We start from the raw sequence: 11,631 nt of genomic DNA, 5'->3' as shown, positions 1-11,631 counted from the left end.
ACGAGTTGAACACAAAAGAAGATATTTTGAAGAATGTTGATAACCAGACAGTTGATGGACCCCACTGAAAAGCAAATACTGTGGAAGTTAATGGATACAGTCAACTGTCTGGTTACCAACATCCTCAAAATATCTTCTTTTGCGTTTAACAGAAAAAAGAAACTCATACATGTTTGGAACAACTTCAGGGTCAGTAAATGATGACATAATTTTCATTTTTGGATGAACTATCACTTTAATTTTGATCAATTCTTTAGAAAGCAAGTCTGTATCTTTAGTAATTTTAATGCTCAAGTAACTGTACCTTGATTTAAGAGTGTTTAGATATTTGTACTGGAAAGACAGATAAAACGACTCAGGAAGAAATTAATTTTTGCAGTGAAATTTCAATTCTGCCTCAATTCAAATTTATTTAAAATTCACCGGAAATCAGATTCGAAAGGTTTTCTCAATTCAATTCTGAATGGTGCACAGCTCTGTCATAACAGTACCATATCAGTATCCATTTGACTTCTGCGTTGCATTCCAATTGTTCAGAAGCCATATACAGTACAGTAGTTTTCTTGGTCATGAGACGTAAATATCAATGCATCAAATCTAGTGCAATTCTTCTTGATGTGCTACATTTGTGATTTTTGGTGACTTATTACTTAAATTTCAGTCTATTTCTCATTTAAACCGTTGTATGACTTCAGAAGATTATATGTGAGTTAGATTTATTGTGTGTTCTGGTCTCAGTATGTCATTGTTCACAATGATCGTGCTTTTTCCAATACGTTCTTCAAGATTTCTCTTCTACGAAAGAAAGAAAATCAACGGGTTTAGAACAACAAGAGGATGAGTAAATGATGACACAGTTTTCTTTTTGGTGAACCATCCCTTTTAAGGAACTACAGTGCGGAAGGACAGAATGAAAGAGAGTGCGAGAAAAGAGAGACCCTTTGAACCGCAGCATTGGTAACAGTGAGTTTTCAAGCGTATATTTCTCTCTGACGCAGGGAGATCACAGCTTTGCTCCAGGGCTTTTTCTCCAGATTGCCTCTGAGTCACAGGACAGCGATTCTGCCAGTAACATGCTGAGCACACTTTCCAAACCTAACCGCTAACCTTCATCATGTAGAAAACTGAACTGTGAAGATCTCAACCCTCTGCTTTCAAAGAACAGTGTTCCCCAAAATGAACATTCTGTCATCATGTCTTTTGAAATGATTTATCTTTTATCTGTGGAACACAAAAGGAGATATTTAGAGCAGAAGGTGAGATTCTCTCAACACCACAACACAATATATTAACGTGCTATTTGAATAATACTTGTTCCCCAAGAGGACTGAGCTACTTGAGTAGAATAAGAGGTCTGGTAATGTGATATTTAGTATGCGGAGCACAGGAAGATTACAGGCGTCGCTTATTTACATAGCAAGATTTGGTGACTGTTGAAAGGCAAGAACAATCATCCTGTGACAGCCAGACAAAATCACTCAATTGGAAAATTGCTTGTGTGTGTTTAATACACTCAGCAGTCTTGCTAAATTGAATGGCAACAGCCTCCACCCTGATATATCAGAAACCCACCTAGATCTAAATATTTAAACGGAAAATCTCGTTCAGGAAGAAAGTCCTACTGCCGCCATTTACTTTTGCGTACAATTTTTTTGGGATTATTTTGAGGAATATGTGTGAGTGTGCATGGCAGAACAATAACTAGAATATCAGTGCTGGATCTCATCAAAGTGATGGATAACATGGGGAATATCTCCTGGCTGCTTTGTATGAGGTTTATTGAATTATCTATGACTGATACTTATTTGCATGTCAAACACAGAAGCCAAAGCTTTTCTTCTGGTGCAATTTTTGCACATATAAAACATCCTCTCCGTTCTGTTAAACACGTCAAAACATCATCCACATAACCGAACATTAGGGCTGGCCAATATATTAAATATTCATGATGGTATAGAGTATTGTGATGATTTTTCTGGTGATATAAAATCGAGCATTGCACTTATTTTAGTGCACTTTTTGTCTAAAGACAGTGTCAATCGACTAGCTGTCTTTAGAGTTGGGAAATTCGAGTCATTGTCGGTTCAAATACATTTCAGTACATTGCTTTAGAACTTTTTTATCAAATAAATCCAGCCTTGGTGAGAATATAAAAAAATCGTACTGAACCCCAAACTTTTAAACGGTATTGTATGTGGGTAATTATTGCTGTTTGTTACTATGCATTATTTTATTGGTGCATTTAAATGAAAATAAAATTAAAACCATTAAAAGTAAAACATTTTTGTTGTTGCTTGGAATGAAATAAATTTTAACTGAAAAAAAACTTAAACGTTTAAGTACTAAACTGCCGAAAGAGTTCACAAACAACTCGCTGAAAGTTGCAAAGGCAGTTTAGTACTTGATGTACTAAAACAACTAAAACTATAATACAAATGTATATATAACTATATAAACGATTAAAAAACTTAAAAATGGCAAAAACACAGTAAAATTACTAAAATGTTAATTAAAATTGAAAATATTATTATTTTTAAAAACCTATTCAAAATATTAATAAAAAATAAGTAGTATTTTAATGATACTAAAATAAATCTGTCGAATACCATGCTTCCTTGTGCTATAATTTAGCCGAAAACAATGCCTTCATTATTTTTAACTATTTTTTATTGTTTTTATTTCTTACATTAAAGGGACAATGTGTAGTTTTTTAGGTATTTTATTATCTAAAATCAATATTTTGATTCATAAATATGTCCTCAATGGTGTACAAATACCTCTGCCAATTATCTGACTTATCCTCGTAAACGAAGAATTTATTATCTTTATATACATGTGACGGGTAGGTCCACGGAGGCTTCCATGTCGTTCCGCCATCTTGAAAAACTATAACAGCAGAGAGGGTCAAAAAGTACTAAGCCAATGCGTTTCCATAACGCGTTTTCGTTCAGAGCCAGCGTCACGTGACTGAAAGCAGCAGAAACGGAGGAGCAGAGCCCCGGCAAGTCAGTCAGTAATTCATACAGTAAAAATTCGTTTGTTCGTTGTGTCAAGTTGCAGTTTGTTTGAAATAACAAACCTGTTCACCTGAATGAAAACTCGACAAAGTGCTGTTAGAAGACATCCTGTCATTGCTTTTTGGTACATAACAGCTACCGTAGATGCAAAACGCATTTGAAAAAGCAAGGCGCTGGAGAGCACAATTCGTTTGAATGCAAAATACAATTTCACCGCTAGATGGGAGAAATTCCTACACAATGTACCTTTAAATATTTTTTAAGATAAAAATGAAGACAAACACAAATATAGAGATTTATATCAAATTCATCACCTGCCAGAAAAAAAGGTACCATCTGTTCACCCAAACCATTGCACAGCTGGTAACGTATTCTGATATCAATTTTGTGCATAATTTCCATTATGTTTATCATGTCACTATACTACCTATTTTTGTACATAGACTTTATATCCACAGTGCTCGCCTGTTATGATTAAGCAGGAAGATTCATTTTTTGGGTGATGATAGAACCATCCTCCACGGTTGCCTGGTGAGACACTTGGCAAACGTCGCCCCACCCCATCCCACGCATCTCATGCTCTCTTCTGGTGCGCCCACCCATCGTCTATGGGGTCCAGACTGCATCCTGGAGCTCTACGTCTTTATGACACCATCCCAGCTAACAAAAATATGTTTTGCTAACGTTCCAATCAAGTTACGAAAATGTTATGTTCTCAGAACATTCAAACATATTTTTTTTTATGTTTTTAAAATGATCAATTAAGGAATTGTTTTCTCTAATTTTGCACCAAGTAAGGGAATAGTAAATTGGATTTTGACTATAATTGGCTCAGATCATCTTCAGATCATGCCAGCTAAAAGTTATTAAAAGCGTTTTGATAAACCCAATTTCGAATAACTTGCAAACAAATTTGAAAAAGAGCACGCCAAATTGGATGTGAGGCTATATTTCTGGAACACTTTTGAATATTATGACAAATCTTGGTACATGTTATTACAAGCATGATCTGAGGCCAAATGCAGTGTTTTGGCACAGCGCCACCTACTGGTCAGGAGATATGAAAAATGGCTATTTTTGCTACTAACTTCTGAAAGCTTTGCCCAAAAATCATACAACTTTTAGTTCAATGCACGTGCAGCAAGTCGAATGATACCAATTATCCCACATCAAATATTTTGGCCCATTTTTTAAAATTAATTTAGCCTATTTTAATGAAACCTTCTTTAGGTTCCTTGAGTCACACTGAGAACATGATACCAATTTTGTACCAAAAAAATACAACATTCAAATACAAACAAAATACAAACTCGTCTCAGATCATCTTTAGACCACGCAGACAAAAAGTTATTAAAAGCTTTTTAATTGAACCAAAACTGTTCTCAAATAACGAAAGCATCAACAAATTTGATGGCTTGGTGGCAAGCTGATTCTGACAAGAAATCTGAGGTATATTTTACAGACTGCCGAAAACTACAGAAAAGAAAAGCAAATGGATCGCTGCAATTCATAGAAACAACCCGACTCCAGGCAGCAAAAAGTGAATTTGACATTGTCATTTTGTGTCAGTATGTTGAATTGCGTAAAATCATAACCTATTTTTGTATTGTTATTTATTGCAGGGGTTTTCAAACTTTTTGTGTGTGTGAACCACTATTTGTAATCAAGAATTTTCGCGTACAACCTCATAACACACATAATAAAATATGTCTAAAAAAGTAAAATGAAATTCAAATATTTTTGTAAAAAGAATGAATCAAAAAAGATAAATTACTTGACATTTACATTGAAGCACATTAGCAATCTTTTATTATTAATAGTAAAAATCGGTCCCATTTCCCGTGCTGTCTGTCGTTGCTATGCAACCATGCACTGCGCTCTCCACAACGACAAAGACAACGCTTGCTTTAGCTCTGCTACAAGATTTATTTACGGAGAAGAGAAAAACACCCGTTGTGTTTGGGTGCACGTGCATTCCAATTGTTCATGTTGACTGCGCTTTCAATGTTTACGGAAAGGATGAAGGTGATTGGTTTGTTCTTGTCACATGAACTGCGGTGCGTTTGCGGCATTATGAAAAGTTGAGGTGTTTTCATCTCGCTGCGCCTGGAAAAAATGAGCGCGTCGCTTCAATTATGAGTGCGCTTGCCGTGCGCCTACATGAAATAACGAACTTGAGAGCGCAAAAGACACGATATGTGAACGGCCCCTTGACGAGCTACCTCCAATCGTGCGACGTGTTGGAGACCCCAGTAAAAGATACAGCAAGAAGAAACACTAGTGGTTCACGCTTGCGCGCATACTGCTGTTTTGGCGCCCAGTGTTCTGATTTGCTTATTTCCTATTTACTTGTTTGGTGGAGGCAATCCAAAATTACTGTTGGTGAAATTATAATCAGACAAATATTTAATATAATGGCAAAATATTTGCCTCTGCCTCTTTTCTCTTCAGAGAACCTGTTGCTATCCACCGATCCGAAATAGGCCACTAGCCTATTTTAGTAATCACACAATAACTTGACAATTTAATTTAAATTTTATATCAATATAGGCCTACATATTCTTTTTACTTTTTTATGGGAATTTCCTGGTAAAATGAAGGTAAAAAAATATTATTTTGTATTTTATTTTGCCTTTCCACGGACCACCTGCAGTACCCTCACGGACCACTAGTGGTCCGCGGACCACAGTTTGGGAACCACTGATTTATTGTATTGACAACTCATCAATTAAATATTTACCATTGTATATTCTGCATAATTGGACGTTTTTAAATAAACACTGACAAAAAAAATTGTTTTAGGGCTGGACGATATGACAAGATATATATAACATTGATATAAGTAATCTCCCGGATTTATATAAAGCGTTCACAGGCAAATTTTCTTTATGTATTTCCCTGGGGTCAAAATCAGGCACATATAAATGTCAGGAAACACGATTCCAGGCTGCATGTCAATATCCATAGATCACTGGATATTTGGTAAGTTGTAAGGAACACTAAATCGAGTCCAACATTCAGTTTAAACTGATAATTGTTTATTTTACTTTTGCTTTATTTTATGTTTTTGCAGTTTCCCAGACCAGCTGAGGTGGATGTGTTTCGGCGGGAAAGTGAGATGATCAACGCATACCAAGTATTGACACCAAACTTTGTATGTGTCATTGTCTAATCCCACTGACCACACAACATCAATTTGGTAACAGCGCCCTGACTGGTCAAAAGTGATAAGCAATTTAATCATATTACAAGAGATTGTATTTGTGATTTTTCAGCCGTTTTGACTAAAATTATATAAAAATGTCTTCAATTACTCATTGTTGCATAAAAAGAGAATTAATCTCAAAGATCATAGCTCATTATTTTTGTTCATTAAATGACTCACACTTAGTCAGACAACAGATTTTTGAGTTATTCTTATGTACGCCATCTGGAAAAAGCATCATTCTCAGTGTGAATGATCTTCCTTTACCAAAGGAGAGAAAGCACATTCATTGTCTCTCCACAATCCTGAACACTGCATAACGCTGTTCTCTCCTCATCTGTAACTCTGACACTTGTAGCTCGCAGCAGAGAATATTCCCCGCAACAGATCGGCAGGGACGCATAAGTGCATCTCTTGAACCATCTTTGTGCACAGACTCTATGTATACACAACACATGTTCAACATCGGGATGTTCAGGTCCAACAGCGCCCGCAGCCATGCTCATATCGTAAGACATCTGCTTACATCGACTCGATCGGGAATCGGAGAGAGAAAGAGAGAGAGAGATCTTTTTTAGATATTAGTGGGTGGATTTAATAAATCGCTGAATATATTGAAACAAGAAACATCTTCGGGCTATAATTGCTTTCCCTTCCTCTCATGTGTCCACCATACATTAAACAGTCTCTCGGCTTCGCAGTGGTTCAGCAAACCTCTCCATCTTCTCACTGTACTTAACCTTTGCCACAGCACTGCTTCTATTCCTGGCAGGTTTTCAGCACATCACTGGCAGAGATGCATTGCATAGCAGTCTATGTTTTCATTTAAATTCCAGCAGCTGGGTCATCCTGATCTCTATTTGTGCACTAATGGCTCCGGTTATTAATGCATTGTTGCGGGCAAAAATGTATAATAGGGTCACAATGCAAACCTCCTCGATACAGATTATCATCACACTACTGGGTAAATCAAATCTGTCCGGAACATGTTCAGGTCGTATGTCACATTAAAATCAAAAGAAAATCTAATATCATTTCTGCTTTTTAGGATCTGATTTTTCACATTGTGAAAAGTAACAATAAATCATGCAATGCCAAGTTGCATTAATGTCATATATATATATATATACAGGTCCTAAAAAATTAGCATATTGTGATAAAGTTCATTATTTTCCATAATGTAATGATAAAAATTAAACTTTCATATATTTTAGATTCATTGCACACCAACTGAAATATTTCAGGTCTTTTATTGTTTTAATACTGATGATTTTGGCATACAGCTCATGAAAACCCAAAATTCCTAATCTCAAAAAATTAGCATATCATGAAAAGGGTCTCTAAACGAGCTATTAACCTAATCATCTGAATCAACTAATTAACTCTAAACACCTGCGAAAGATTCCTGAGGCTTTTAAAAACTCCCAGCCTGTTTCATTACTCAAAACCGCAATCATGGGTAAGACTCGCGACCTGACTGCTGTATAGAAGGCCATCACTGACACCCTCAAGCAAGAGGGTAAAACACAGAAAGAAATTTCTGAACAAATAGGCTGTTCCCAGAGTGCTGTATCAAGGCACCTCAGTGGGAAGTCTGTGGGAAGGAAAAAGTGTGGCAAAAAACGCTGCACAACGAGAAGAGGTGACCGGACCCTGAGGAAGATTGTGGAGAAGGACCGATTCCAGACCTTGGGGGACCTGCGGAAGCAGGGGACTGAGTCTGGAGTAGAAACATCCAGAGCCACCGTGCACAGGCGTGTGCAGGAAATGGGCTACAGGTGCCGCATTCCCCAGGTCAAGCCACTTTTGAACCAGAAACAGCGGCAGAAGCGCCTGACCTGGGCTACAGAGAAGCAGCACTGGACTGTTGCTCAGTGGTCCAAAAGTACTTTTTTCGGATGAAAGCAAATTTTGCTTGTCACTCGGAAATCAAGGTGCCAGAGTCTGGAGGAAGACTGGGGAGAAAGAAATGCCAAAATGCCTGAAGTCCAGTGTCAAGTACCCACAGTCAGTGATGGTCTGGGGTGCAATGTCAGCTGCTGGTGTTGGTCCACTGTGTTTTATCAAGGGCAGGGTCAATGCAGCTAGCTATCAGGAGATTTTGGAGCACTTCATGCTTCCAACTGCTGAAAAGATTTATTGAGATGAAGATTTCATTTTTCAGCACGACCTGGCACCTGCTCACAGTGCCAAAACCACTGGTAAATGGTTTACTGACCATGGTATTACTGTGCTCAATTGGCCTGCCAACTCTCCTGACCTGAACCCCATAGAGAATCTGTGGGATATTGTGAAGAGAAAGTTGAGAGACGCAAGACCCAACACTCTGGATGAGCTTAAGGCCGCTATCGAAGCATCCTGGGCCTCCATAACACCTCAGCAGTGCCACAGGCTGATTGCCTCCATGCCACGCCGCATTGAAGCAGTCATTTCTGCAAAAGGATTCCCGACCAAGTATTGACTAATGAGTGCATAACTGAACATAATTAATTGAAGGTTTACTTTTTTGTATTAAAAAAACACTTCTTTTATTGGTCGGATGAAATATGCTAATTTTTTTAGATAGGAATTTTGGGTTTTCATGAGCTGTATGCCAACATCATCAGTATTAAAACAATAAAAGACCTGAAATATTTCAGTTGGTGTGCAATGAATCTAAAATATATGAAAGTTAAATTTTTATCATTACATTATGGAAAATAATGAACTTTATCACAATATGCTAATTTTTTGAGAAGGACCTGTATATATCATATAATAAAATACCGAATTTCTCAATTCTCATTCTCATTACTGCAATGCAAAAAAGACACAATAAAGTATTTTAAAATGTAAAATATTTATATGTGATGGCAGTTGTGTTGCACTAAATATTTTCTTGACTAATTAAAAATATGCATTTTTACAGTTTTACAATATTAATGAGAATGTTATGAGAATCATTACAAAAATAATGGAAATTACAAAAAAAAGTGAATTAGTGAAAGAAATGTGCTTAATTGTCATGAAAAATAATATGTAAAATTGTATACATAACTTTTTTGGGTTACACTTTATTTTAAGGCGTCATTGTTACAGTGTAATTATATATTTAAGTACTGAGAAATATTAATTAACTACATGTACTTACTATATGGTTATAGGATTAGGATTTGGTTGAGGGTTGCATGTAATTATGTATAATTTGCTGTTATTACTATGGTAAGTACATGTAACATGTAACAAGGACACTGTAAAATAAAGTGTTACCCTTTTTTGTTACTAATTAATTTTTTTATTAGTCTAAACTATATTCAGTGCAACAAATACACCCAACAAATATACATTCTTTACATTTAAAATTATATATAAGATATAATATATGTAAAGTTATATACATTCTAACGTGACATGTAACCCAGACATGTTTTTTAAGAAATTCACCTTATTAGGAATTAAATTAATACTGTGTTTGTTTATATCAGTTTTAATCTGTATAAAATTAAATTTTTATAAAATATAGGCCTATACCTTTTTGTCGCACATATTTAAAAGCAAGTATCTGAAATATTAATGCAAAATGAACATCCTTGAAATTTTTGCATTCCTAACAAATGATTAACTTTAATTTCCCAGAAAAAAAAAAACCTACAAAAATGTCATCTGATCACTTTCTGTTTCTTTTTTCTTGCTCTTTTCTATATTCTAATTGTTTTGTGTTCAGCTGGATCTAAGGACTGCACAAACATCAACATAAATTACGCAATGATTACATAAGGAAGTGTCCAGCAGTTATGTGCATTACCACAGAATCATGCAGTTATTATCCATCTCCTGTGTGACAGCAACAGGCCAAACTCAGTGTGTAATCTCCATTATGTCCAAGCACTTCCAGGACCGGAAACCACAGCGGCCCGTAACGGGTGTCAGTGTGAACAGTGTCACGGCTTGAGCGGATCTCCATTATCTGGACAGCAGCTGCACAGCATATATTAAAGAGGAATGAGAAGAAGTCAAAAAGCCAGTGTAGGACAGAACATGTGTTTGAAGGAGAATGAAAAACAAGAACAGCATCCAGTGTTATTGGATGGTGTCAACACAGTGGAAAGCACTTCATCTGATGAGATGGATTGAAATGTGTGGACTCTTCAAACTTCAAACGAGAGGCTTTGAGACGGGAGCCGAGGGTGATGAAATCGAGGCCGCCTGGTGTCATTTCACTTATTCTTTTAGATATTGTCAATGATAAACTCCTGTCCTGCAGAGTGGGCTTCAAAACACATTTACTTCATCATTCACAGGCTGTCGACTGGGAATAAAGCAACTTGGAGAGGATGAGAATGACAAAGCACTGCAAGACATTACTGGAGAACAAACTCTCAGCTGCACTTTATACACATTATGAGAATAATCCCCAAATAATTCTGTCATTATTTCCCCATTTTGTTCCAAACCTACATATGAGGTTTTTTTTTTGTGGAAAACAGAAGAACTTCTTCTTGCAGCTTTTTTCCACACAACAACAGTTACCATTAAAAACAAAACAAAAATAAACGGCAACACTATTTTTATAACATTAATAAATAAATTAACTAACATGAACTAACAATGACAATTTTTTACATCATTTATTGAGCTTTGTTAATGTTAGTTCACTAAGCATTAACTAATGTTAAATAAAACATTTGATTTGAAAAATTTATTAGTTAATGTTGAGATTAACATTAAAGCTGCAGTCCATAGTTTTTCCCTTTTTGTCGTCATCTCTGTTCGAAATCTGCAATTGCAGTTATTCGTGGAATTATCAACTTTACGTGGGTTGTGCATCGGCACGGCACAGCGCGGATGAATCCAATGTTTTGAGGAGAATGTGCGGCTGTCAGTCGGAAGGAAGTTTGACCAAACATTGTTTCACCAGAAAATCCACTTTTGTTCTGACCAACTTAGGGAAAAAAGCATTGCAGTAAATCATGCTGATTAAATCTAACGATCTCTTATCATATCACGTCAAACCGTGCAAATTATACTTTGTTCTCAAATTGTTAATGTTAACAACATCAGCATTGCGTGAGTACATTTAATGTCCTTCAGATATTGATCCTAGTTTTCGCACGGGCCCGGTTGCAGTCTCTTATTAGTTCATGTTAACTATTGTAATTAACTAATGGTAACAGATGAAACCTTATTGTAAGGTGTTACCAAATAAAAAATACCATAAACGTGGTCCATTACTAAATGCACTTTATAAATTGTCAATATTTGAGATTAATGCTGGTGCACCATTTTTGAATATGACTGCAAATGAGATTTAATAGCTTTGACGAAGAGCAAGATTCCCAGAAAATAATTTATACAAGATCATGTGACTTGTAGTGCATTTTAGTGCATAACTTGCAAGGACTAGTTTTATGTTTTTCGTTGTTGTTGTCC

The 11,631-nt window shown here is 36.1% G+C and overlaps 1 protein-coding gene across 2 annotated transcripts in view; it reads right to left on the bottom strand.

Moving 5' to 3' along the window:
- kcng1 (potassium voltage-gated channel, subfamily G, member 1) overlaps positions 1 to 11,631 on the bottom strand; it is a 30,646-nt gene that overhangs the window by 14,826 nt on the left and 4,189 nt on the right. Inside the window, exon 1 of one of the 2 annotated variants that reach the window (XM_077218884.1) lies at positions 10,007 to 10,057. The exons of the other annotated variant lie outside the window; for it this stretch is intronic. The gene's annotated coding sequence lies outside the window, so the exon portion shown is untranslated. Of the gene's footprint in view, positions 1 to 10,006; positions 10,058 to 11,631 lie in introns of those variants that run through there. 2 annotated transcript variants of the gene reach the window in all.

Source organism: Siphateles boraxobius, unplaced genomic scaffold (assembly GCF_051911475.1).
Source record: "Siphateles boraxobius isolate OS27281-9 unplaced genomic scaffold, OSU_SipBor_1 77, whole genome shotgun sequence".
Lineage (NCBI taxonomy): Eukaryota > Metazoa > Chordata > Actinopteri > Cypriniformes > Leuciscidae > Siphateles > Siphateles boraxobius.
Note: the sequence above shows the minus strand (reverse complement) of the source record. Positions and strands in the feature narration are given on the sequence as shown.